Below are 27,758 nucleotides of genomic sequence, written 5' to 3' on the forward strand. Positions count from 1 at the left end.
AAATGTTTGAGCTCAGGGAAAATGTTTAGGCTAGGGGAAAGTTTAGGCCAGGGAAAAGGTTAGGGTGGGGAGAAGGTCAGGCCAGAGATAGGCTTAGGCTAAGGAAAACGTTAGTCTAGAGGACAAGTTTAGGTTAGGGGAAAAGGTTAGGCCAGGGAAAAGGTCAGGCCAATGGGAAAGGTTAGGCCAGCGGAAAAGATTAGTCCAGCGGAAAAGATTAGGCCAGCGGAAAAGTTTAGGTTAGGGGTAAAGTTTAGACCAGGGAGAAAGTCAGGCCAGAGAGAAGTTTAGGCAAAGGAAAACGATGGTCTAGGGGAAAGGTTTATGTTAGGGCAAGATGTTAGGCCAGGGAGAAGGTTAGGCAAGCTGAATAGATCAGGGCAGCCTAAAAGGTCAGGCCAGCGGAAAAGGGGAAGCCAGCAGAAAAGGCTAGGATAGCAGCAAAGGCTAGGCCAGCGAGAAAAAGGTGGGCCAGGGGAGATGGTTAGCCTAGGAAAAATGGTTAGGCCAGGGAAAAGGTATGGGCTCTGGGGAAAGTTTTGGCCTTGGGGAAAAGGATTGGGCTCGGGGAAAGGGATTGGGCTTGGGGAAAAGGATTAGCTTCGGGGAAAAGGCTTGGTCTCAGGGAAAAAGCATGGGCTTGGGGATAAAGGTTGTGCTTGGGGAAAAGGCTTGGGCTCGGGGAAAAGGTTTGGGCTTGGGGAAATGATTTGGGCTCGGGGAAAAGGTTTGGGTTCGGGGAAAAGGTTTGGGCTCGGGGAAAAGTTGAGGTCGGGGAAAATGTGAGGCCGGGAAAAGGGTGAGGCCGGGGAAAAGGTTAGGCTGGGGAAAAGGTTAGGCCGGGGAAAAGGTTAGGCCAACGGAAAATGTTAGGCCAGCGGAAAAGGTTAGGCTATGGGAAAAGTTTAGACCAGGGAGAAAGTCAGGCCAGAGAGAGGTTCAGGCAAAGGAAAACGTTAATCTAGGGGAACATTTTAAGTTAGGGGAAAATGTTAGGCCAGTGAAAAGGTTCGGCAAACGGAAAAGATCATGACAGCCCAAAAAGGTCAGGCCAGTGGTAAAGGTCAGGCCAGCAGAAAAGGGTAAGCCAGCAGAAAAGGAAAGGATAGCGGAAAAGGCTAGAACAGCAGCAACGGCTAGGCCAGCGAGAAAAAGGACAGGGGAAATGGTTAGGCTAGGAAAAAAGTTTAGGCCGGAGAAAGCTTTGGGCTCGGGGAAAAGGCTTGGGCTCAGGGAAAAGGCTTGGCCTCAGGGAAAGGGCTTGGCCTCGGGGAAAAGGCTTGGACTCCGGGAAAAGGCTTGGCCTTGCAGAACAGGCTTGGGCTCGGGGAAGAGGCTTGGCCTAGGGTAAAAGGCTTGGCCTCGAGGAAAAGGCTTGGCCTCGGGGAAAAGGCTTGGGCTCCGGGAAAAGGCTTGGGCTCGGTGAAAAGATTTGGGCTCGGGGAAAAATGTTTGGACTCGAGGAAAAGGTTTGGACTTGGGGAAAAAGGTTTGGACTCGGGGAAAAAGGTTTGGATTCGGGGAAAAGATTTGGGCTCGGAGAAAAGTTTTGGGCTCAGGGAAGATGTTTGGACTCCTACTCCATTCTAGTCCTCCTTGACCTCTCTGCTGCCTTTGACACTGTCGACCAACCCCTCCTCCTCCACACCTTATCTCATCTTGGCTTCACGGACTCCGTCCTCTCCTGGTTCTCCTCTTATCTCTCTGGCCGGTCATTCTCAGTCTCCTTCTCAGGCGCCTCCTCCGCCTCCCATCCTTTAACTGTTGGAGTTCCTCAAGGGTCAGTTCTTGACCCTCTTCCGTTCTTCATTTACACTCACTCCCTCAGTGAACTCATTCGCTCTCACGGCTTTGACTTCCATCTCTACGCAGATGACACGCAGATCTACATCACTGTCCCTGTCCTCTCCCCCTCCCTTCAGGCTCGCATCTCCTCCTGCCTCCAGGACATTTCCACCTGGATGTCGGCCCGCCACCTAAAACTCAACATGAGCAAGACTGAGCTCCTCATCTTCCCTCCCAAGCCCGGTCCTCTCCCAGACTTCCCTATCACCGTGGATGGCACGACCATCCTTCCTGTTCTCTCAGGCCCGCAATCTCGGTGTCATCTTTGACTCGTCTCTCTCGTTCACCCCACACATCCTATCCATTACCAAGACCTGCCGGTTTCACTTTTACAATATCGCCAAGATCCGCCCTTTCCTCTCCACCCAAACGGCTACCTTACTGCTACAGGCTCTTGTTATATCCCGGCTAGACTACTGTGTCAGCCTTCTCTCTGATCTACCTTCCTCCTCTCTCGCCCCGCTCCAGCCTATTCTTCACTCCGCTGCCCAGCTCATCTTCCTGCAGTAACGATCTGAGCATGTCTCTCCCCTTCTTAAACACCTCCAGTGTTTACCTATCAACCTCCTATCAACCTCCCCTCCAAACAAAAACTCCTCACTCTAGGCTTCAAGGCTCTCCATCACCTTGCCCCTTCCTACCTCTCCTCCCTTCTCTCTTTCTACTGCCCACCCCGCACACTCCGCTCCTCTGCCACCCACTTCCTCACTGTCCCTCAGTCTCGCCTATCCCGCCATTGACCCCCGGGCCACGACCTCCTGCGGTCCTGGAATGCCCTCCCTCCTCACCTCAGACAATCTAATTCTCTTCCCCTCTTCAAATCCCTACTTAAAACTCACCTCCTCCAAGAGGCCTTCCCAGACTCAGCTCCCCCCTTTTTCCCTCTACTCCCTCTACCCCCCCTTCACCTCTCTGCAGCTAAACCCTCTTCTCCCCCTTTCCCTCTCCTCCTCCCCCTCTCCCATCCCACCCCCTCGGCACTGTACTCATCCGCTTGACTGTACATATCTTTACCACCCTATTTATTTTGTTTATTTTGTTTAATGAGATGTACATCACCTTCATTCTATTTAGTTGCCATTGTTTTTATGAGATGTCTTCCCCTTGACTCTATTTATTACCATTGTTCTTGTCTGCCTGTCTCCCCCAATTAGACTGTAAGCCCGTCAAACGGCAGGGACTGTCTCTATCTGTTTCCAACTTGTTCATTCCAAGCAGTTAGTACAGTGCTCTGCACATAGTAAGCGCTCAATAAATACTATTGAATTGAATTGAATTAAATTGAATTGACTCGGGGAAGTGGTCGGGCCTCGGGGAAAACATTTGGGTTCGGGGAAGGAGTCAGGACTCGGGGAAACGTTTTGGGCTCTGGGAATGTTTTGGGCTTGGGACAAGCTGTGGGCTTGGGGAAAAGGTTTGGGCTCGGGGAAAAGTTTTGGGCTAGGTGAAAATTTTAGGCCAGGGAAAGGTTTAGGCCCGGGAAAAGGTTAGTCCAACGGAAAAAGTTAGTCCAGCAGAAAAGGTTAGGCAACTGGAACAGGTTAGGCCAGGGAGAAAGGCCAGAGAGAAGTTTAGGCTAAGGATAACCTTAGGCTAGGGGAAAACTTTAGGACGTGGTAAAGGTCAGGCAAGTGGTAATGGTCAAGCCAGAGGAAAAGGTTAGGTCAGTGGAAAGGGTTAGGTCAGGGGAGAAGGTTAGGCCGGCGAAAAGGTTAGGCCAATGGAAAAGGTTAGGCTAGGGGAAAAGTTGAGTCCAAGGAGAAAGTCAGGCCAGAGATAAGTTTAGGCAAAGGAAAACGTTAGTCTAGGGGAAAACTTTAAGTTAGGGGAAAATGTTAGGCAAGCTGAAAAGATCAGGACGGCCTAAAAGGTGAGGCCAGCAGTAAAGGTCAGGCCAGAGGAAAAGGGGAAGCCAGCGGAAAAGGCTAGGATAGCAGCAAAGGCTAGGCCAGCGAGAAAAAGGTGGGCTGGGGAAATGGTTAGGATGGGAAAAATATTGAGGCCGGGGAAAGGTTTTGGGCTCGGCGAAAAGGATTGGGCTCGGGGAAAAGGCTTGGGCTCGGGGAAAAGGCTTGGGCTCCGGCAAAAGTCTTGGCCTTGGGGAAGAAGCTTGGGCTCGGGGAAAAAGCTTGGGCTTGGGCAAAAGGCTTGGGTTTGGGGAAAAGGCTTGGGTTTGGGGAAAAGGTTTGGGCTTGGGAAAAATTTGGGTTCAGGGGAAAAGGCTTGGGCTCGGGGAAAACGTTTTGGCTCGGGGGAAAACGTTTCGGCTCCGGGAAAAGGTTTGGTCTCTGGGAAAAGGTTTGGGCTTGGGGAAAAGGTTTGAGTTTGGTGTAAAGCTTAGGCCGGGGAAAAGGTTAGGCCGGGGTAAACGTTAGGCCGGGGAAAAGGTTAGGCCAATGGAAAAGGTTAGGCCAGCGAGAAAAAGGTAGGCCAGGGGAAATGGTTAGGCTAGGAAAAAAGTTTAGGCCGGGGAAAAGTTTTGGGCTTGGGGAAAAGGCTTGGTTTTGGGGAAAAGGTTTGGGCTTGGGGAAAAGGTTTGGGCTCGGGGAAAAAGTTTGAGCTTGGGGAAAAGTTTGGGTTTTGGTTTCAGTTTGGGCCCCCCAGCCTTTGCCTTGCTGGTTTGGCCCCGAACCCATTTTGTCACAGTTTCGTTCCTGCAGCCTTTGCCTTGAAAGTCTGGACCCTATCCCTTTTGGTACCAGCTTGCCCCCCCTGCAAGAGATTGCCTTGCATGTAGTGCCCCGAACCCACTGGGTTTCAGTTTGCAACTCTTAGAGTTTGCCTTGCAGGTGTGGCCCAGAACTCTTTTCGTTCTGGTTTGGGCCACTCAGCCTTTGCCTTGCAAATTTGGCCCCAAGCCCTATTGGTTCCAGGATTGTCACCATTGCCTTTGCCTTCCAGGCGTGGCCCCAAAGACTTCACCTTCCAGATTGGGCTCCCAGCTTTTGCCTTCCAGATCTGGCTCTGAACCCATCTCGTTCCAGGTTTGGCTCCTCCAACCTTTGCCATTCAAGGGCTGGCCCGAAACCTTCACACTGCAGGTGTGTCCCCTCCCCAACCACCTTTGCCTTCCCAGCCTGGCCCCGAAGTCTTCTCGTTCCAAGTTTGCCCCTCTCCCTCAGCCTTTGCCTTCCAGGCCTGGCCCTGAACCCTGAATGTTCCAGTTTGGGCTCCCGCACCTTCATCTTCGAGGCCACTCCCCGAAGCCTTCTTGTTCCAAATTGCCTTCCACCTTTGCCTTCCAGGCCTCACCCTGAACCCTTCTTGTTCCAGGTTGGGCACTCCCTGCCTTTGCCTTCCAACACTGGTCCCGAACACTTCTCATACCAAGTTGGGCTGCCCTGCCTTTGTCTTCCATGTTTGGCCCCCTGCCTTTGCCTTCCAGTTTGCTACTAACCCCCCACCCCCCCACACACACCTTTGTCTTCCAGTCCTAGCCCTGAACGCTTCTTGTTCCAGTTTTGCCCTCCCCACCATGCTTTTGCCTCCCTGGCCTGGCCCCCAGCCTTTGCCTTCCCGGCTTGGCTCCAAATCCTTTTCATTCAAGGTTGCGGCCCCCACCTTTGCCTTCCAGATTCCCCCCACCCCCAGCCTTTGCCTGGCAGGCCTGTTCCCAAACACTTTTTGTTCCAGTTTGGGTCCCCTAGTTTTTGCCTTCCAATTTCCATCCTCCCCTCCTCCGCCCCCCGCCCCGCCCCCCGCCCCAGCCTGTGTCTTTCAGGTTTGGCTCCCAAACCTTATCGTTCCAGTTTTGTCCCCCAAGACTTTGCCTTGGAGGTTTGGCCCCAAACCCTTTTCATTCCAGTTTGGGCCCCCCTCAGCCTATGCCTTGTAGGTATGGCCCCAAAACCTTATCGTTCCAGTTTTGACCCACCAGCCTTTGTCTTGCAGGTTTGACCCCGAACATTTTTAGTTCCAGTTATGTGCCTCTAGCCTTTGCCTTGCAGGTTTGGCCCAGAACCCTTCTCGTTCCATTTTGGGCCCCCCAGCATTTGCCTTCCAGATTTGTCCACCCACGCATTGTCTTGCAGGTTTGGCCCCGAACACTTTTTGTTCCTGTTTGTGCCCCACAGCTTTTGCCTTGCACGTTTGGCCCCAAACCATTTTAGTTCCAGTTTGGGCCCCGCGATCTTTGCCTTGCAAGTTTGGACCTGAATCCTTTTTGGTTCCAGTTTGGGCCCCGCAGCCTTTGCCTTGGAGGTTTGCCCTGCGCCCAATCTTTGCCTTGCACGTTTGGTCCCAAACTTTTTTTTTCCCAGGTTGGGCACCCCAGACTTTGCCTTGCAGATTGGGCCCGTAACCCTTCTTGTTCCAGTTTGGGCACCCTAGAGTTTGCCTGGAAGGTTTGTCCCCGATTGCTTTTGGTTCTAGTTTGGGCCCCACAGCCTTTGCCTTGTATATTTGTGCCTGAACCTTTTTGGTTCCAGTTTGGGCCCCACAGCCTTTGACTTGGAGGTTTGCCTCCCCCCACCCTACCAGTCTTTGCCTTAAAGGTTTGGCCCCAAACACTTTGGGTACCAGTTTGGCCCCCTCAAATTTTTCTTTGCAGGTTTGACCCCGAACTCTTTTGGTTCCAGTTTGGGCCCCCTCAAGGTCACCTTGTATGTTTGGCCCCAAATGCTTTTTCTTCAAGTTTGGGCCCCGCAGCTTTTGCTTTGCAGGTTTGTTCCGGACCCTTTTTGTTTCAGGTTGCGCCCCCAGACTGTGCCATGCAGGTTGGGCCCCAAATCCCTCTCTTTCAATTTCAGTCCAGACACTTCGTCTTGAAGGTACCAGCTTGCCCCCGGCCAATGTTTGCCTTACAGGTAATGCCCCAAACCCTTTGGGTTCCAGTATGGGACTCCTATCATCTGATGACCCCAGGCCTTGCAGGTCTGGCCCCAAACGCTTTTCATTCATGTTTGGGCCCCGTTCCTTTTGCCTTGCAAGTTTGCCCTGAAGCTTTTTCCGACTTACAGAATGGACTGCATTGCTACCCCAAACAATAATAATAATATTGGCATTTGTTAAGCACTTCGTATGTGCAGAGCACTGTTCTAAGGACTGGGGTAGATACAGGATAATCAGGTTCTCCCACGTGAGGCTCACAGTCTTAATCCCCAATTTACAGATGAGGTAACTGAGACACAGAGAAGTTAAGTGACTTGCCCACAGTTACCCAGCTGACACCTGGCAGAGCTGAGATTCGAATCCATGACCTCTGACCCCCAAGTCCGTGCTCTTTCCACTGAGCCACACTGCTTCTTTCCATATTCCAAAGAGAAGGAGAGGTGTGGAGTGGGTGTTTGTGTGTGTGTGAGTGTGTGTTTGTGTGTGTGTGAATAATGTGGGGAAGAAGAGTGAGGAGGCCAGTGCCACTCATGGGAGAACAGGAGCCTGGCCTCTGTGCAGGTAGCTAGTTCTGGCTGATTTGCCTGGGACTGAGAAGACCCAGGGCCCTTAATTCTATTGATGGGGGAAGTCTCTCTGGAACTGGACTACGGTCCTGACTACAGGGTCACTGCACAGCCTCATTCTCCGGAGAAGGGAACCTTTAGGGCTCATTATGGAAGTTTGTAGTTTCTAATATCAGGAGGAGATCAGGGTGTCTCCCCTGTTTCTCTATGAGAAGCAGAGGTGTGCAGATTCCTGCCTGAAATTGAGTTCATAGCAGTGTGGGCTGGGAGGATAGAAGGCAGGTATTGTACCAGAAACTGAATTCTATCCAGTGTGCGTGCAGTTCTGCACCTTCAGTCACTAAATTGGATTGATGGAATAACTCCTGTGTGCAGAACACTGTACTAAGCGCTTGGGAGAGAACCCATAGGAAAGATACATTTCCTGCCCATAACAAGCTAAAAGTCTAGAAGGGGAGGTAGACATTAAATACTTAAGTAAGTAGATAAATGAGGGCAGATTGTTGCAGTCATCTTAGTGAGGTGGTCTGCCTATACGCCTCAACTCTCCAGATAATAGGTTTAATATTTGGTGGAGGAGAGGGAAAATGGTGTCTAGCAAAGAAACCTGTGTTGTCTGCAATCTCCTACCCCTCCTTCTCCAGACATGAAACAGCAGAATCTGTGGAAGACTGAAGGGTTTGGCTGCAGAAGGAGAGGGCAGGGCAAAGGGCAGGGTGAGGGTACCTGGCCCCTCACTAATCCACATGTGTCTCTTAAGGTCAGGTTCTACAACTCCAGATGTGTGTCAGTCAGGACTGGTGGAGAAGGTGTAGTGACACTTGCTTCCATTAGACCCTAATTATACTGCTTCTTACCCAGAGGAGAGTTCCGCAGTGAGTCCTGCGTTTTGGAGGGAGCAGGAGCTGGAAGTCGGGGAGAAGGGGGGCACGAGTCTGTCCTGTTGGCTCAGACATAGAAACTGTGTTTGCCCCCCAACCCCCTCCAAAAACTATGTTGTCTGCAATCTTCCATGCCTCCTTCTCCAGCTCTGAGAAAGACTAGAGACAGACACGTTAAGAGCAATAAAACATGAAAACACAACACACATGTGCAAAATAAAACCAAAATAAGGTCTTTTCCTCTTCTCTCATTCCCTTCTGTGTCAAATAGCAGAAATGAGGGCTTAGTTGGGGAAGACCTCTTGGAGGTGATTTGATTTTAGGAGGGCTCTGAAGGTGGGGAGGAGAGTGATGGTTTTTCTGCTTTACAGGGCCAGACTGCTCTGACTACTCCTGGGGTCCAGTGTCAGCAGGTCGGATGTAGGGGCTGTGAGGAGAGAACTCAGACAGGAAAGAAAGGTAGGGTGGGGGTCAGGCCAGAGATGAAACCCCACCGGAGAGCTGTTTGTAATTTGTGATTCCCTGGACAAATCCTTTCATGATATTCAATGCAATCCTATCCCTTAAACCCCTATCCCATTGTACCCTATCTTTCCCAAAGCCATCCTCTCTTCCAGTGAGCTACTAGACCTTCCTCTCGTATATAGGCCTCCAGAGACTGAGGCTACTTGGAGCTGGGTGTGCTGGCTTTAATGTGAGGAGCTGTGGAGTTAAAGCGGTTAGAAGACCGTTTTGGGGATGAAGGAGGTGTGGAATTTGGGGTAACTTGGAATCTGCTTTCTGGCTTGCTTACTAGGGGCTCTTCTGGGCCAGGTAATTTCCTTAAAGACAGGCTATGTGGAGATATAATCTTTCCCCTTTCCCGACCTTATTTATGCTTGTGAGGGAAGTGGGTAGTGTGGTGAAGGGCCTAACATGCCATTTCAGAAGTCTTCTTGGCCACTCAAACTGCCTCTTTGTTCTCCAGCCTTTTTCTATGGCTGTGGAAATTCCAAGAGACACTTCCTTCCTGCAATTAATCAGTGGTGTTTACTGAGTGCTTACTATGTGTAGAGCACTGTACTATATGGCTAAGAAAGGTGCAGTACAACAGAACTAACAGACATGTTCACTGCAGCCCTGACTCACCACCTTAACAGACCTGTCTCCACTTTTCTGCTCTCCTTCCCTTACCCCTTCAAGATAAGCTTGTCTCCCACATACTAGGAGAGTTCTCTTTCAGTCTTATAGGTCCAACATCAGTTGAATGGAGAGGACCCGATTAGTACAATACTGGTAAGGTAAGGATCTAAGTGGAAGGATATATACCTAATTGTTATGGGGTGTATAGTTCAGTGCTTGGTGGGTGTGCCTAAGTGCATGGGTGAATTGAAAGGGTAAATCAAGTGTGTGTGTGTGTGTGTGTGTGTGTGTGGTTGGGCTTGGTGTGGGGAGGATGTGAGTTTTAGTGAGGGAAGACTTACTGAAGAAGAAACAATTTCAGTAGGGCTCTTAACGTTCTGGGAGACCACTGCTATGTATACTATGTGGGTGGGAGGCTTATTGGAGATGGGGTGGGATGGATGTGGTCCACCTGAGACACTATGAGCAGGTTGGACCTTGCAGGAGCTTTCTAAACTTAACTTAGAGCCATCTCGAGGTGGATGTCTCAGGGGTCCTGGTGATGGGAAGAGAGGGACCAGCCCACTTTGCCTACCAGAAGCTTCTTATAATACCTGGCTGTAAAGACTGTTCTTATTTTAGGAAGAGGAAAGTGCAGAAGAGATAAGTTTCCATCTCCCAAAGGAAGGTGATGGGGGCATGTATCTATGATTAAAGGTTATGGCAGGAGAGGAAGGAGGTCATGAGCAGAGGGGCCTATCACTCTCAGCACTGAGGCTGCTATTACATCTGGGGATAAGGCTCTATGGAGGGAACTGGGTTTGCCAGGCTTGACTGTGAGGCTGAGAAGATCCAGGATCCTTAATTCTATAGATGGGTTAATCCTCCCTGAACCCACAGTCCTTTCCACGGGGTCACCTTGAACATCTTTAGTCCCTCTAGAGCAGGAACTCCTCATGGCTGTCTCTGGAGGAGTTGGGCGGGTGCAGGGGAGTGGGGGCAGTCTAGGGTTAAGAGTGAAGCTGGCCCCCTTGCAAGGTAGCCTTGCAGGTTTGGCCCAGAACCCTGTTGGTTCAAGTTTTGGCCCCACAACATTTCCCTTGCAGGTTTGACACCAAAACCTTTTCGTTCCAGTTTGGGCCCCGCAGGCTTTGCCTTTCAGGTGGGGCCCTGAACACATTTCATTCCAGTTCAGGCAAGGCAGCCTTTGCCTTCAGGTTTGGCCCCAAACCCTTTTAGTCTAGAGTGGGCCAGCCAGCCTTTGCCTTGCAGCTATGGCCCCAAACCCTAACATTTTCCCCTAGCTTATCCATTTCCCACAGTCTAACATTTTCCCCTGGCCTAACCTTCTCCCTTGCCTAACCTTTCACCTTGCCTTATCCTTTTTCGCTAGCCTAACCTTTTTCCCTAGCCCAACCTTTTCCCCTAGCCCAGACATTTCCCCTATCCCAACTTTTTCCCCTAGCCTAACTTTTTCCCCTAGCGTATCCATTTCCCATAGTCTAAAGTTTTCCCTGGCCCAACATTTTCCCCTAGCCTAATCTTTTCCCCTAGCCTAAACTTTTCCATTGGCCTAACATATATTCCTGACCTAACCCTTTCCCCTGGCCTAACCTTTTCCCTTGGCCTAACCTTTTCCCCTGGCTTAACATTTTCCTCTGGCCTAATCTTTGCCCCTAGCCTAAATTTGCCCTGAGCCTAACCTTTGCCCCAAGCCTAACCTTTTCTCCTAGTCTAACCTTTTCCCCTGACCCAACCTTTTCCCTGAGCTTAACCTTTTCCCTTGGCCTATCTTTTTCACTGGCCTAAAAATTTTCCAAGGCCTAACCACTTCCCCTGGCCTAACCTTTTCTCAAGGCCTAACTTTTTCCCCTAGGCTAACCTGTACTCCTAGGCTAAGGTTTTCCCCTTTCCTAACTCCTTCACCTAGCCTATGCCTTTTTCCTTGCCTAACCTTTTACCCTAGCTTAACGTTTTACCTTAGCCATGTTTTCCCCTAGTCTAGTGCTTCCCTTGCCTAAGCTCTCCTCTAGCTTAACCTTTTCCCCTGACCTAACCTTTTCCCCTAGCATAACTTTTTTACCTGGCTTAAACCTTTCTCCTGGCTTATCCTTTTCCCCTAGCCTTAACCTTTCCCCTATTCTAGCCTATTACCCTAGCCCAACCCCCTCCCTGAACCTAACCTTTCCCCTGACATAGTCATTTCCTATATACTGAGCTTTTACCATAGCCTAACCCTTTAGCCTAGCCAATCTTTTCCCCCTAATCTAGACCTTTGACCTTGTCTAACCTTTTCCCGTAGCCTAACCTTTTCCCCGGGCCTAACCTTTTCCCCTATCCTAACATTTTCCCCTAGCCTAACCTTTTCACCTGGCCTAATCTTTTCCCCTGGCCTAAGCTTTACCCCGGTCTAAACTTATTCTGTATCCTAACCTTTTCCCTTAGCCTAACCTTTTCCCCGGGCCTAACTGTTTCCCCAGCCTAACCTTATCCCGTTGCTTAACCATTTCCATAGCCTAAGCATTTCCCGTGGCCTAACATTTTACCCTGGCCTAACCCTGTCCTCTATCCTAAACTTTTCACCTAGCCTAAACATTTCTCTTTGCCTTCCATCTTTCCCTAGCCTAACATTCTCCCTAGCCTAACCTTTTCCCCTGGCCTAACCTTTTCCCCCTAGCCTAACCTTTCCCTTACCTAATCTTTCCCCTGGTCTAACCCATTCCCTTGGCTTATCCATTTTCCATAGCCTAAGCCCTTCCCTGGCCTAATCTTTTCCCCTAGACTAAGCCTTTCCCCTAGGCTAAGCTTTTCCCCTAGCCTAACCTTTTCCCTTAGCCTAACCTTTTCCTCTAGCTTAATCTTTACCCCTAGCCAAATCTTTCCCCTTGCCTAACCTTTTCCAATGGCCTATCCCTTTTCCAGGCCTAATATTTTCCATTAGCTGAATCTTGTCCCCTAATGTAAACTTTACACCTTGCCTAAACTTATCCTGTGGCCTAAGCTTTCCCCTAGCCTAACCTTCTCCCTGGCCTAACTTTCTCCCTAGGCTTACCTTTTCCCCTTGCCTGACCTTTTCCTATTGTCCAACCATTTCCCCTGGCCTTAGCGTTTTCCCGGCCTTTTCACCTAGCCTAACGTATTTCCTTAGCCTGACCTTTTCCTTTAGCCTAACCTTTTCCCCTAGCCTAACCTATTTCCTTAGCCTGACCTTTTCCTTTAGCCTAACCTTTTCCCCTAGCCTAACCCTTTCCCCTAGCCTAAGGTTTTCACCTTAGCTAACCTTTACACCGAGGCCAACCTATCCCCTTTCCTGATGTTTCCCCTAGGCTATCCTTTTCCCCTAACATAACCATTTTCCCGGCTTAAACTTATCCCATGGCCTAATCTTTTCCCCTAGCTTAACCTTTTCACCTACCCTAACCTTTTTCCTTAGCTTTAGCTTTTCCCTTAACCAAACCTTTATACCTAGCCTAACCTTTTCCCCTAGACTAACCTTTTCCACTGGTCTATCCTTTCACTTAGCCTAACCTTATCCCTTGGCCTATCCTTTCCCCTAAGCTAACCTTTTCCCCTAGCTTAAACTTTCCCATTGCCTAACCTTTCCCATTGCCTAAACCTTTCCCCTAGCCTAAACATTTCCCCGAGACTAACCTTTACCTTAGCCTAACCTTTTCCCTTAGCCTAACATTTTCCCCTGGCCTAATCTTTTCCCCTGCCCTAACCTTTGCATCTAGTCTAACCTGCTTTGCCTTAATCTTCCCTTTACACCTAGCCTAACCTTTTCCCAAAGGCTTACCTTTCGCCTGGCCTAACCTTGCCCCCTGGCCTAACCTTGCCCCCTGGCTTAACCTATTCTGTGACTTAAACTTTTCCCATACCCTAACCCTTTCCCTGGCCTATCATTTTCCCTAGCCTAACCATTCCCCTAACATAAACTTTATACCTTGCATAATCTTTTCCTATGGCCTAACCTTCCCGCTCTCCTGACCTTTCCCATCGCCTAACCTTTTGCCCTAGCCTAACATTTTCCCTGATGTAACCTTTTCCCCTAGCCTAATATTTTCCCTAGCCTAACCCTTTCCCCTAGCCCAAACTATTCTCCTAACCTAACATTTACACCTAGCCTATCCTGCTTTTCCCTTAACCTAACCTTTGCACCTAGCCTAACCTTTACTTATAGGCTTACCTTTCCCCCTGGCCTTTTTCCCCTAGCAAAACCTATTCCCCGTTTTAAACTTTTCTCATGGCCTAACCATTTCCCCTGGCCTATCCTTTTCCCTAGCCTAACCTTTTCCTTAACATAAACTTTACACTTTGCTTAATCTCCTCCTGTAGCCTAAACTGTCCCCTTACCTAAAATTTTACCTTCACCTAACCTTTCCCCTCGCCTAAACTTTCCCCTCACCTAACCTTTCCCCTCGCCTAACCTTTCCCCTTGCCTAACCTTTCCCCTCACCTAACCTTTCCCCCTTGCCCAACCTTTCCCTTTGCCCAACCTTTCCCCCTTGCCCAACCTTTCCCCTCGCCTAACCTTTTGTCCTAATCTAACATTATCCCTGATAGAACATTTTCTCTTACCCTAAACTTTTCCCCTGCCCTAACCCTTTCGTCTGGCCTAACATTCTTCCCTAGCCTAAACATTTCCCCGAAACTAACCTTTTCCCCTAGCCTAACTTTCTCCCTGGCCTAACTTTCTCCCTGGCTTAACCTTTTCCCCTAGCCTAACCTTTCCCCTAGTGTAACCTTTGCCTTTAGCCGAACAATTTACCGTAGACTAACCTTTTCCCTGACCTAACATTTTTCCCCAGACCCACCATTTTCCATAGCCTAAGCTTCCCCGGCCTAACCTTTTCCCCTAGCCTAACCCTTTCCATGACCTAAGTTTTGCCCCAGCCTAACCTTTTCCCCAGCCTAACCCTATCCCCTAGCCTAAGCTTTTCCCTGAACCTAACCTTTACACCTAGCCTAATTGCTTTCTCTCTAACCTAAACTTTACACCTAGCCTAAACTTTTCATTCCATAGAATTTATTGAGCACTTACTATGTGCAGAACGCTTTACTAAGTGCTTGGAATGTACAATTTGGCAACAGATAGAGACAATCCCTGCCCATTGATGGGCTCACAGTCTAATTGGGGGATTAGACAGCAAAGCGAAACAGAACAAAATATAAAAAAGATAACATTATCACTATAAATAGAATCAAGGGAATGTACATCTCATTATCAGAATAAATAGGGTAATAAATAATGTATACAAATGAGGACAGTGCTGAAGTGAGGGGAAGGGGGGAGGGGGATGAGCAGAGGGTGGGGTGGGGAGGGAGAAGTGTGGGAGGTCAGACTGAGAAGGCCTCTTGGAGAAGGCGAGCTCTCCATAGGGCTTTGAAGAGGGGAAGAGAGTTAGTTTGGGGGATGTGAGGAGGGAGGGCATTCCAGGACAGCGGTAGGATGTGGGCCAGGGGTCGAGGGTGGGATGGGGGTGAACAGGGGACAGTGAGGAGGTGAGCGGTAGAGGAGCAGAGTGTATGGAGTGGGCAGTTGAAAGAGAGAAGGGAGGTGAGGTAGGAGGGGGCCAAGGTAATGGAGAGCTTTGAAGCCAAGAGTGAGAAGGTTTTTTTTTTTCCTGAAGGCTTACCTATCCCCCTGGTCTAAGCTTTTCCCCTGGCCTAACCTTTTCCCTTAGCGTAACCATTTCCCAAGGCGCAAACCTTTACCCTGGCCTAACTTTTTCCCATAGCTTAACCTTTGGCCCTAGCCTAACCCTTTCCTCTAGCCCAAGATTTTCCTCTACCTAATCTTTACACCTAAGCCTAACCCTGCTTTTCCCTCTTCTAAGCTTTACACATAGCCTAACCTTTTCCCAAAGGCTTCCCTTTCCCCCTGGCCTAACCTTTCCCTCTAGACTGTCCTTTTCCCTAGCCTAACCTTTCCGCCAACTTAAACTTTACACCTTGCCTAAGTTTTTCCCATAGACTAACCTTTCCCATTCATTCATTCAGTAGTATTTATTGAGCGCTTCCTATGTGCAGAGCACTGTACTAAGAGCTTGGAATTTACAAATTGGTAACAGATAGAGACAGACCCTGCCCTTTGACGGGCTTACAGTCTAATCGGATAGACAGACAGACAGACAAGAACAATAGCAATAAATATAATCAAGGGGAAGAACATCTCATTAAAACAATAGCAAGTTCACCTCACCTAACCTTTTCCCATGGCCTAACCTATTCCCCTAGCCTAACCTATTCCCCTAGCCTAACCTCTTCCCTTGGCCAAACCTCTTCCCCTGGCCTCACCATTTCCTATGGACTTACCTGACACGTAGCCTAACCTTTATCCTAGCCTACCCTTTTTCCTTGGCCTATCATTTCCCATGACCTCCTAACCTTTTCCCCTAGCCTAACCTTTTCCCCCTTCTAACCATTTCCCCTTCCCCAACTTTCTCCCTTAGCCTAATATTTTCCCCTAACCGGTTTCCCCTAGCCTAATATTTCCCCTAGCCTAATATTTCCCCTAGCCTAACCTTTCCCCCTAGCCTGACCTTTTTCCCTCACCTAACATTTTCCCCTAGCCTAACCTTTCCCCTCGCCTAACCTTTTCCCTTAGCCTAAATTTTTCCCATTGCCTAACCTTTTCCCATACAATAACCTGACCCCTAGCCCAACCTTTATCCTAGCTTAACCTTTTTCCCCTAGCCTAACCTTCTCCCTGGCCTAACCTTTTCCCCTAGCCTAAATTTTTCCTCTTGCCTAACTTTTTCCCATATAATAACGTGACCCCTAGCCCAGCCTTTATCCTAGCTTAACCTTTTTCCCCTAGCCTAACCTTCTCCCTGGCCTAACCTTTTCTCCTAGCCTAAACATCTCCCAAAAGACTAAGCTTTTCCCCTAGACTAACTTTTTCCCTGGCCTAACCTTTACCCGTAGTGTAACCTTTTCCCCAGTCTAACAATTCACCATAGCCTAAACTTTTCCCTGACATACCCTTTTTCCCCAGACCATCCATTTTCCCGGCCTACCCTTTCCTGGGCCTAACCTTTTCCTCTATCCTAACCCTTTTCCCTAGCCTAACCTTCTCTCCGGCCTAACCTTTTCCCCTAGCCTAACCTTTCCCCCAGCCTAACCCTATCCCCTAGTCTAAACTTTTCCCTGAACCTAATCTTTACACCTAGCCTAACCTGTTTTTCTCCAACCTAAAGTTTACACCTAACCTAACCTTTCCCACTGGCCTAACCTTTCCCCTTGGCCTAACCTTTTCCCCTAGCCTAATTTATTCCCCGACTTAAGCTTTCCCCATGGCCTAAGCTTTCCCCTGGCCTATCCCTTTCTGTAGCGTAACATATCCTCTAAACTAAACTTTTCATCTTGCCTAACCAATGTCATTCTGGCCTGGCGCCGAGGCCTTTGCAGTCCAGTTGGGCCCAACTGCCTTTGCCTTTCAGTTTGGACTCCTCCCTGCCTTTGACTTCCTGGCCTGACCCTGAAGACTTCGTGTTCCAGGTTTGCCACCCCCAGCCTTTACCTTCCTGACCTAGCCCCGAAGCCTTCTCGTTCCAGGTTGGGTCTCCCAGTCTTTGCCTTCCAAGCCTGTCCCCGAAGTCTTCTCATTCCAGGTTGGGTCTCCCAGCCTTTGCCTTCCAGGCCTGTCCCTGTAGCCCTCTCGCTGCGGGTTTGGTCCCTCCCCCTTTGCCTTCCAGGCCTGCTCCTGAATGCTTCTTCTTCCAAGTTGGCCCCCCGGCCGCTGCCTTCCAAGTCTGGCCCTGAACCCTTCTCGTTCCAGGTTTGGTCGCCCCGCCTTTGCCTTCGAGGTTGGACACCCCTGCCATTTGTTTCCAGACCTGGCCCCAAACCCTTCTCGTTCCAGGTTGGGCCCCCCCACCTTTACCTTCCTGACCTGGTCACAAAGTCTTCTCATTCCAGGATGCTCCCACCTCTTTGATTCCAGGCCTGGCCCTGAACCTTTCTCATTCCAGGTGTCCCCTCCCACCCCACCCCGCCATTGCCTTCCATGCCTGGCCATGAATCCTTCTTGTTCCTGGTTTGGTTTCCCCACCTTTGCCTTCCAGGCCTGGTCCTGAACGCTTCTACCTCCAGGTTGAAGCTACAACCTTTGCCTTGCTGGTTTGGTTCCCCCAATCTCTGCCTTCCCGGCCTGGCTCTGAAGCATTCGCATTCTAGGTTTGCCCCCTGCCCACCCCGGCCAGGCATTTGCCTTCCCAGCCTGGCCCCGAGGCCTTCTTGTTCCAGGTTGGACCCATCCTGCCATTGTCTTCCAGGCCTGGCCCCGAACACTTATCGTTCCAGGTTTGGTCCCTCTGCCTTTGCCTTCCAGGCCTGGTCCCAAACCCCTCTCGTACCAAGTTAGGCTCTCTTCCCTTTGTCTTCCAGGTTTGGCCCCACTGTCTTTGCTTTCCAGGTTTGGCCCCAAGCCCTTCTCATTCCAGGTTTGCGTCTCCTCCCCTCCCCTCCTCCTAGCCCCCAGCTTTTGCCTTCCTGGCCTGGCCCTCCGCCTTTGACTTTCAGACCTGGCCCCAAACCCTAATCATTCGAGGTTGGCCGTCCCCGCCTTTGCCTTCCCGGCCTGGGCCCCAACATTTCTAGTTTCAGGTCTGGCCGCCCCCCCCTCCCCTCGCTTTGCCTTGCAGGTTGGGCACCCTGCCTTTGCTTTCCAGGTTGGGCCCCGCTCCCCTGCCTTGGCCTTCCAGGCCTGGCCCCGAGCACTTCTTGTTCCAGATTGGGTCCTTGCGCCTTTGAGTTCCCGGCCTGCCCCGGTCCCCTCGCGTCTTTGCCTTCCAGGGCTGGCTCCTAACCCTTCTCGTTACAGGTTGGGCCCCCCAACCTTTGCCTTCCAGGCCTAGCCCCGAACCCTTCTCGTTCCAGGATTGCCCCCCCACCGCTACCCACCCACCGCTTGTGCATTCCCAGCCTGGCCCCCACCTTTGCCTTCCAGGCCTGGCCCCAAACCCTTCTTGTTCCAGGTTGGGCCCCCCTGACTTTGCTTTCCTATCCTGGGCCTGAACCATTCTCATTCAGGGTTGGGCCTCCACCGCCTTTGCCTTGCAGGTGGGCCACCCCACCTTTGCTATCCAGACCTGGCCCTGAACCCTTCTTGTTCCAGGTTGGACCCCTCCGTCTTTAAGTTCCAGGCCTGAAACCCACTTTTGCCTTCCAGGCCTGGCCCCTAACCCTTCTCGTTCCAGGTTGCTCCCCACGCCTCCCACCATTGCCTTCTGTGCCTGGCTCCAAAGCCTTTGGTTTCCAGGTTTGTCTTCTCCACCTTTGCCTTCCAGGCCTGGCCCCTAACCCTTCTCGTTCCAGGTTTGGTCCCCCTGTATTTTCTTCTAGGCCTGGCCCTGAACCCTTTCGTTCCAGGTTGGGCCTCGCCCCCTTTGTCTTTCAGGTTGGGCCACCTGGTCTTGCCTTACTAGGTTTGGCCCCCCTGCCTTTGCCTTCCAGGCCTGGCCCCAAACCTTCTCGTTGCAGGTTGGACTCCCCCCTGCCCCACCCCCGAACTTTGCCTTCCAGGTTTGGCCCCGAACCCATCTTGTTCCAGGTTGGGCCCACCCTCCTTTGCCTTCCAGGTTAGACTCCCCCGCTGTTTCCTTCCAGGCCTAGCACTGTACCCTTCTCATTCCAGGTTAGGCGCCACCCTGCCATTGCCTTCCTGACATGGTCCCAAAGCCTTCTCATTCCAGGTTGGTCCCCCACTGCCTTTGGTTCCAGGCCTGGCCCTAAACCTTTCTCGTTTCAGGTTGGGCCTCCCCACCTTTGCCTTCCCGAGCAGGGCCCAAACCCTTCTCGTTCCATTTTGGGACCCTGAGCCTTTGCCTTCCATATTCCCCTCTCCCCCACCCCCGTTTTGCCTTTCAGGTTTGGCTCCAAACCCTTTTCATTCCAGTTTGGGCCCCCCAGCCTTACTTTTCAGGTTTGGCCCGAACCCTTTTCGTTCGCGTTTGGGGCCCCCTGCTTTTACTTTCCGGGCCTGGACTTGAACCCTTTTCATTCCATTTTGGGACACCTAACCTGCCTAACCTTCCAGATTTTCCCCTGAGACTTTGCATTACAGGCCTGGCTCTGAAGCCTTTTTGTTCCACTTTTGCCCCCCCGCCCCAGCCTTTTACTTGCAGGTTTTGCCCCGATCCCTTTTTGTTCAAAGTTTGCCCCCCTAGCCTTTGCCTTGCAGGTTTGACCCTGAACCCTTTTCATTTCATTTTGGGACCCCTAGCTTTTGTCTTGTAGATTTGGCTCCAAACCCTTCTCGTTCCATTTTGGGTCCAGTAACCTTTGCATTGCAGACTGGGCCCCAAACCCTTTTCATTCCAGTTTGGGACTCCCAGCCTTTGCTTTGCAGGTTTGGGCCCCCAGCCTTGGCCTTGAAGGTTTGGCCTTGACTCTTTTCGTTGCAGTTTGGGACCCCCTGCCTTTTCCTCACAGGTTTGGCCCTGAATACTTTTCGTTCCAGTTTGGGCCCTGCCACCTTTGCCTCGTGGGTTTGCCCCGAAACACTTTTCGTTCCATTTTGGGCCCCGCAGGCTTTGCCTTGCATGTTTGACCCCATACCCTTGGCTTTCGAGTTTGTCCCCCGCAGTCTTTGCATTGCAGGCTTGGCCCCAAACACTTTTCGTTCAGATTTGGGCCCTGCAGGCTTTGCCTTGCAGGTTTGATCCCGAATCCTTTTCGTTCCAGTTTAAGCTCCCCCGTCTTTGTCTTGCAGCTGTGGTCCCGAACCCTTTCCATTGCAGTTTGGGCCCCACAACCATTGTGTTGCAGGTTTGACCCCTAACTGTTTTGTTTCAGATTGGGCCCCGCAGCCTTTGCCTTGCATGTTTGGCCCCCAACCCATTTTGTTCCAGTTTGGACCCTCCAGAGTTTGCATTGCAGGTTTGGCCCCAAACCCTCTTTGTTACAGTTTGGGTACCACAGCCTTTGCCTTGCAGGGTTGTCCTAGAACCCTTTTGCTTCCAGTTTGGCTCCCCGAGAGTTTGCCTTGCAGGTTTGGCCCCGAACCCTTTACGTTGCAGTTTGGGTCCGGCAGCCTTTGCCTTGCATGTTTGGCACTGAACCGTTTGGTTCTGGTATGGATCCCCCAGTTTTGACTTGGAGGATGGGCTCCGACCCCTATTCATTCCTGGGCCCCCTACAGTTTGCCTTGCAGATTTGGCCCCGAAGCCTCTTGGTTCCAGTTTGGGCCCCGCAGCCTTTGCCTTACAGGTTTGGCCCCCCCAGCCATTGCCTTGAAGGTTTGGTCCTGAAGACCTTTGTTTCCAGTTTGGGCCAGGCAACCTTTGCCTTGAATGGTTTGCCCTGACGCTTTTTGTTCTAATTTGGGCCCCGCAGCCTTTGCCTTGCAAATTTGTCCCCAAAGTTTTTGGTGTTGCGGGTTTGGTCCTGAACCATTTTCACTGATGTTTGGGCCCCGCAGCCCATGACTTGCATGTTTGGGACCAAACCCTTTTTGTTCCAGTTTAGGCCCTGCAGCTTTTGCCTTCCTGGCTTGGCCCCGAACACTTTTTGTACCAGTTTGGCCTCCCAGAGTTTGCCCTGCAGGTTTGGCCCCAAACCATTTTAATTTAAGTTTCGGCCCCACAGCCATTGCCTTGCAGGTTTACCACTTCCCCGTCCCCCAGGCTTTGCTTAGCAGGTTTGTCCCCGAATCCTTTTGGTTCCAGTTTGGACCCTGCAGCCTTTGCCTTGCAAGTCTGTCCCTCCAGCCTTTGGCCTGGCAGGTTTGGCCCCCAAACCTATTGTTTCCAGTTTGGCCCCCCAGCCTTTGCCTTGTTTGTTTGGCCCCGAACCCTTTTCGTTCAGGTTTGGGTACCGCAGCCTTTGCCTTGCAGGTTTGGCCCAGAAGACTTTTGGCTCCAATTTGGGCCCCACAGCCTTTCCCTTGCAGGTTTGGCCACCCAACCTTTGCTTTGTAGGTTTGGCCAAGATCACTTTTCGGTCTCGTTTGGGCCCCGCAGCCTTTGCCTTTCAGGTTGGGCCCAAACCCTTTTCGTTCCAGCTTGGGCCAGGCAGCCTTTGCCTTGTCTGGTTGGCCCCGAACGCTTTGGGTTCCAGTTTGCTCCCCACAGCCTTTGCCTTGCAAGTTTGTCCCCCCCAGCCTTTTGCCTTGCAGGTTTGGCCCTGAACACTTTTCGATAAGGTTTGGGTGCCACAGCCTACCTTTGCCTTGCATGTTTGGCCCTGAACCCTTTTCGTTCAGGTTTGGGCTCCACAGCCTTTGCCTTGCAGCTTTGGCCCTGAACCCTTTTGGTTACAGTTTGGGCCCTGCAGCCTTTGTCTTGCAGTTTTGGCCCCGAAAACCTTTTGTTAGATTTGACACCCCCCACACACACCCCAGAATTTACCTTGCATGTATAGCCCTGAACACCTTTGGTTCCAGTTTGTGCCCCCTAAAGTTTGCCTAACCAGTTTGGCCCTGAAAACATTTCTTTCAGGTTTGGGCACTGCAGCTTTTGCCTTGCTGTTTGGGTCCTGAGCCCTTCTCATTCCAGGTTGGGGCCCACAGCCTTTGCCTTGCAGGTTTGGCCGCGAACCCTTTTTGTTCCAGCTTGGGCCCGGGCCTTAACCTTGCGTGTTTGGCCCCAGACACTTTTAGTTCCAGTTTGGGCCCTCACCCTTTGCTTTGCATGTTTGGCCCCAAACCCTTTGCGTTCCAGTTTAGGCGCCACAGCAAGGTTGTGGGGCCCAAAGTGGAGCCAAAAGGGTTTGGGGCCAAACCTGCAAGGCAAACTCTAGGGCAGCTAAACAGGTACCAGAAGTGTTCCGGGCCAACCTGCAAGGCAAAGGCTGCGAGACCCAAAGTGAAACGAAACGGGTTGGGGCCCAACCTGCAAGGCAAACCCTGGGGGGACCAACCTGGAACAAAAAGGGTTGGGGGGCCAAACCTGCAAGGTAAAGTCTGCGGGGCCCAAACCTCACCAAAAAGGGTTCAGGGCCAAACCTGCAAGGCAAATTATAGGGGGCCCACACTGAAATCCAAAGGGTTCAGGGCCAAACCAGCAAGGCAAAGGCTGAGAGGCCCAAACTGGAACCAAAAGGTTTCAGGGCCAAAGCTGCAAGGCAAAGACTGCGGGGCCAAATTGAAGTGGAAAGGGTTTGGGGCCAAACCTGCAATGCAAAGGACATGGAAACAAAACTTGAACGAAAAAGGATCGGGGGCAAACCTGCAAGGCAAACTCTAGGGTGCCCAAACTGGAAACAAAAGGGTTTGGGGCCCAACCTGCAGGGCAAAGGCTGTGGAGCCCAAACTAGAACCAGAAGGGTTCAGGGCCAAACCTGCAAAGCAAAGGCTGAGGGGGCAAACCTGCAAGGCTAAGGCTGTGGGGTCCAAACTGAAACGAAATGGGTTCAGGGCCAAACCTACAAGGCAAAGGCTGGGGGACCCAAACTAGAACCAAAAGCGTTTGGGGCCCAATCTGCAAGGCAAAGGCTGTGGGACCAAAACTGGCTCAACCTGCATGGCAAAGTCTGCAGGACACAAACTGGAATGAGAAGAGTTAGGGGCCAAAGCTGCAAGGCAAAGGATGGTTGGGGGACAAACCTGCAAGAGAAAAGCAGGGCAGCCAAACTGGAATGAAAAGTGTAAAAGGCCAAAGCTGCAAGGCAATTGCAGGGAGTCCAAATTGGAAGGAAAAGCATTTGGGACCAAACCTGCAAGGCAAGAGCAGGGTGGCCCAATCGGGAACGAAAAGGGTTTGGGGCCAAACCTACAAGGCAAAAGCTGGGGGGGCCCAAACTAGAAGGAACATGGTTCTGGGACAAACCTGCAAAGCAAAGATTTTGGGGCCCAAACTGGAATGAAAATGGTTTGGGACCAAACCTGCAAGGGAAAGTGTGTGTGTGTGGGGGGTGCAAACTGGAAGGCAAAAACTGGGGGACCAAACTGGAACAAAAAGAGTTGGGGGCAAAGCCCAAAAGGCAAAGGCTGGGTGGGCAAATCTGGAGGGCAAAGGCTCCGGAGCCCAAACTAGAATGAAAAGTGTTCGGCGCCAAACCTGCAATGTGAAGTCTGGGGGGCCCAAACTGGAATGAAAAGGGTTCGGGGCACAACCTGCAAGACAAAGGCTGCGGGGGCAAACTTTCAAGGCAAAAGATGTGGAGCCTAAAATGGGAACGAAAAAGATTTGGGGCCAAACCTGCAAGGCAAAAGCTGCAGGGTTCCAGTTGGAATGAAAAGGGCTCAGGGCCAAACTTGAAAGGCAAAGATCACGGGGCCCAAACTGGAACAAAAAGATTTCGGGGCCAAACCTGCAAGGTAAAAGCTGCAGGGACCAAACAAGAGTGAAAAGGGTTTGGGGCCAAACCTGCAAGGCAAAGACTGGGGAGGCATAACCGGAACAAAACATGTTTGGGGCCAAACCTGCAAGACAAAGGCTGGTGGGTCAAAACTGGAACTAAAAGGGTTTGGGCCCAAACCTACAAGGCATAAGCTGAGCGCCCTAAACTGGAATGAAAAGGGTTTGGGGCCAAACCTGCAAGGCAAAGTCTGGGCGATAAAACTGGAAAAATAAACGTTGTTGGGCCAAACCTGCAAGACACAGCCTAGCAAAATTGGAAGGCAAAAACTAGGGGACCCAAACTGGAACAAAAGTTGCTCTGGAACAGGCCTGCATGGCGAAGGCTGGGGTTGGGGGCATGGCAAGTCTGGAAGGCAAAGGCAGGGGCTCCAACCTCAAACGAGAAGGATTTGAGCCCAGAGGCCAGGCTGGGAAGGCAAAAGCAGGAGCAGTGGGGAAACCTGTAATGAAAAGTGTTCGGGGCTAGACCTGGGAGGCCAGGTTGGGAGTGCCCAAAGTGGAAGGCAAAGGCAGGGGGCAAAACCTGAAAGGCAAAGGCGAGGGGCGCCCAACCTGGAATGAGAAGGGTTCAGGGCCAGGCCTGGAAGGCAAATGCGGGGGTGGGGAGGGGGGCAACCTGAAACAAGAAGTCTTTGGGGACAGGCCTCGAAGGTGAAGGCTGGGAGGCCAAACCTGGAATGAGAAGGCTTCAGGCCAGACTGGAAGGGCAAAGGCGGTTGGACAGGGAGGGGGTACACACCAGCAATGTGAAGGCTTCGGGGCCAGGCCTGGAAGGTAAAGGCAACAGTGCCAAATCTGGAGCGAGAAGGGTTCGGGGACACGCCTGGAAGGCAAAGGCACAGGGCCCCAACCTGGAACAATAAGGGTTCGGGGCCAGGCCGGGAAGGGAAAGGTGGGGGCGCCCAAGCTGGAATGAGAAGGGTTCAAAGCCAGGCCTGGAAAACAAAGGCTGGGGGCCCAATTTGGAACGCAAAGCCTCGGAGCCAGGCCTGGAAGGCAAAGGCTGTGGTGCCAAACATGGAACAAGAAGGCTTAGGGCCAGGCTGGGAAGGCAGAAGTGGTGGCAGGGGACACCCTGCATCGTGACAGCTTCGAGGCCAGGCTGGGATGGCAAAGGTTGGGGAGTCAAAACTGGAACACGAAGGGTTTGGAGCCAAAGGCACAGGGGCCAAACCTGGAACGAGAGGTGTTTGGGGCCAGGCCAGGAAGGCAAAGGTTGGGGGGCCCCAACCTCGAACAAGAAGGGTTTTGGACCAGGCCTGAAAGGCAAAGGCGGGGAACTAGGCCAGCAAGGCAAAAGCGGGGTGGGCAGGTGGCAACCTGGAACAAGAGGTGATCAGGGCTAGACCTGGAAAGCAAAGTTGGGGGGTCCAACCTGGAAGGTAAAGGTGGGGGGGCCCAACCTGGTACAAGAAGGGTTCAGGACCAGGCCGGGAAGTCAAAGGCAGGGGGGCCAAACCTGAAACTAGAAGGGCTCGGGGCCTAGGGTGGAAGGCAAAGGCAGGGAGGGGTCCAACCTGCAAGGCAAAGGCGGGTGGGCCAAACATGGAATGCAAAGGCCTCTATGCCAGGCCAGGAAGGCATACGTTAAGAAAGATGTAAAGTTTAGTTTAGGGGATATGTTAGGCTAGAGAAAAGGATAGGCCAGGGGAAAAGGTTAGGCCATGGGAAAAGTTTAAATCCGGGAATAGGTTAGGCCAGGGGGAAAGGTTAGGCCAGGGGAAAGGTAAGCCTTTGAGAAAAGGTTTGGCTAGGTGTCAAGGGTAGGTTAGGGGAAAGGCTTAGGCTAGGGGAAAAGGTTAGGCTAGGGGAAAAGGTTAGGCTAGTGGAAAAGGTTGGGCTGGAGAAAAGGTTAGGCCAGGGAAAAGCTTAGGTCATGGAAAAGATTAGCTTAGGGAAAAGGTTAGAGTAGGGAAAGTGTTAGGTTAGGGGAAAAGCTTAGTCCAGGAGAAATGTTCAGCCCAGGGAAAAAGAAAGGCCAGGGGGAAAGCTCAGGCTAGGGTAAAAGGTTAGGAGAGGAAAAAATGTTATACTATGGCAAAAGGTTAGGCTATGGAAAATGATTGGTCTGGGGAAAAAGATTAGGTCAGGGAAAAGGTTGGTCTATGGTAAATTGTTAGGCTGGGGGAAAAGTTACACTAGGGGAAAAGGTGAGGCTAGGTGAAAAGGTTAGGCCAGGGAGAAAGTTAGGCTAGGGGAAAAGGTTATTCTTGGGGAAATGTTTCGGCTGGAGAACAAGTTAGATATGGGAAATGGATAAGCAAGGGGAAAAGCTTAGTCCAGGGTAACGATTAGGCAAGGATCAGGTTAGGGTAGGGGAAATATTTAGACTAGGGGAAAAGGTTAGGTCAAGGAAAAGGATAGGCTATGGTAAATGTTTAGGCTAGGTGAAAAGGTTACGTTAGGGGAAAAGGTTATATTACTTGAAAAGCTTAGTCCAGGGAGCAGGTTAGGCTAGGAGAAAACTTTAGGCTGGGGAAAAACTTGGGCCAGCGGGAAAGTTAGGACAAGGGAAAAGTTTAGTGCAGGGGAAAATGTTACGTCAGGGAAAATATTAGGCTAGGGCAAAAGGTTAGGCAAAGGGAAAAGTTAGGCTAGGGGCAAAGTTAGGCTAGGGCAAAAGGTTGGATGAGGGGAAAGGTTAGGCTTCGGGAAAAGGATAGGTCAGGGGAAAAGTTTAGACCATAGGAAAAGTTTGTCAGGGAATAGGTTATGTTAGGGGAAATGGGTAGACCGGGGAAAGGTTAAGGCAGGGGGAAAAATTAGGCTGGGTGTAAAGGTTAGGTTATGGGAAAAGCAGGTTAGGCTAAGTGTAAAGGTTAGGTTAGGGGAAAAGCAGATTAGGCTAAGTGTAAAGGTTAGGTTAGGGGAAAAGCTTGGGCTAGGAGAAAGGGTTAGGCTAGAGTGAAAGGTTAGGCTATGGAAAAAAATTAGGCTTGGGGAAAAGGTTAGGCCAGGGGGAAAGGTTAGGCTATGGGAAAAGGTTAGACCAGGGGAAAAGGTTAGGTCAGAGAAATGCATAGGCCAAGGGACAAGGTTAGTCTAGGCAAAAACGTTAGCCTAGGTGAAAGGTTAGGCTAGGGGAAAATATTAGGCTAGGGGTAAAGGTTAAGCCAAGGGAAAAGGTTAGGCTAAGGGAAAAGATTAGGCGAGGGAAAAACGGTTAGGCTAGGGGTAAAGGTTAAGCTAGGGGAAAATGTTAAGCGACGGGAAAGATTAGGCTAGGGGAAACGTCAGTTTAGGGGAAAATGTTAGGCATGGGGAGAATGTTGGGGTGGGGAAAAGGCTAGGCAAAGGGAAAAAGGTTTGGCTAGGGAAATAATTAGTCCAGGATAAAGGTTAAGCTAGGGGTCAGGCTATTCTGTGGGAAAAGGTTTGGCCAGGGGAACAGTTTAGTCTAGGGAAAAAGGTTAGTCTAGGAGAAAATGTTAAGCCAAGAGAAAAGTTTAGGCTAGGCAAAAACGTTAGGCTGGAGAATGGTTAGGCTAGGGGAAAAGGTTAGGTGAGGCAGAAAAGTTAGGCTAGGGGTAAAGTTTAGGCAAGGGGAAATGTTTAGGCACGGGGAGAAGGTTAGGCTAGGGCTAAAGGTTAGGTCAGGGGAAAAGGTAAGGCTGGGGGAAGAAGTTAGGCTAGAGGAAAGGATAGGCTAAGGGAAACGTTTAGCCCAGGGGAAAAGGTTAGGCCAGGGGAAAAGGTTAGGCCAGGGAGAAGGTTAGGTCAGTGAAAGGATAGGCTAAGGGAAAGGTTTAGGCTAGGGGAAAAGGTTAGGCTAGGATCAAGGTAAGACTAGGGGTCAGGTTATTCTACAGGAACAGGTTAGGCCAGTGGAAAAGGTTAGGCTAGGGTAAAAGTTAATGCTAGGGGAAGAGGTTAGGTGGGGGAAAGGTTAGGCTAGGGAAAAAGGTTAGGCCAGGGAAATCAGTCAGGCTAGGGGAAAGAGTTAGGCTAGGGTAAAAATTAGGCTATGGGAAATGTTAGGTTAGGGGATAATATTAGGCTATGGGAGAATGTTGGAGAAGGGGGAATAGGAGTGGGACAAGGTTAGGCTAGGGGAAACCTTTAGGCTAGGGGAAAAGGTTAGGAGAGGGAGAGGTTTAGGCCAAGGGAAACAGTTACATTATGGAAAGCAGGCCAAGGGAAAAGGTGAGGCTAGGGGAAAAGGTTAGGCTAGGAGAAAAGGTGAGGCCAGGGGAAGAGGTTAGACCCGGGGAAGAGGTTAGGCTAGGGGAAAA

Source organism: Ornithorhynchus anatinus, chromosome 16, assembly GCF_004115215.2.
Source record: "Ornithorhynchus anatinus isolate Pmale09 chromosome 16, mOrnAna1.pri.v4, whole genome shotgun sequence".
Lineage (NCBI taxonomy): Eukaryota > Metazoa > Chordata > Mammalia > Monotremata > Ornithorhynchidae > Ornithorhynchus > Ornithorhynchus anatinus.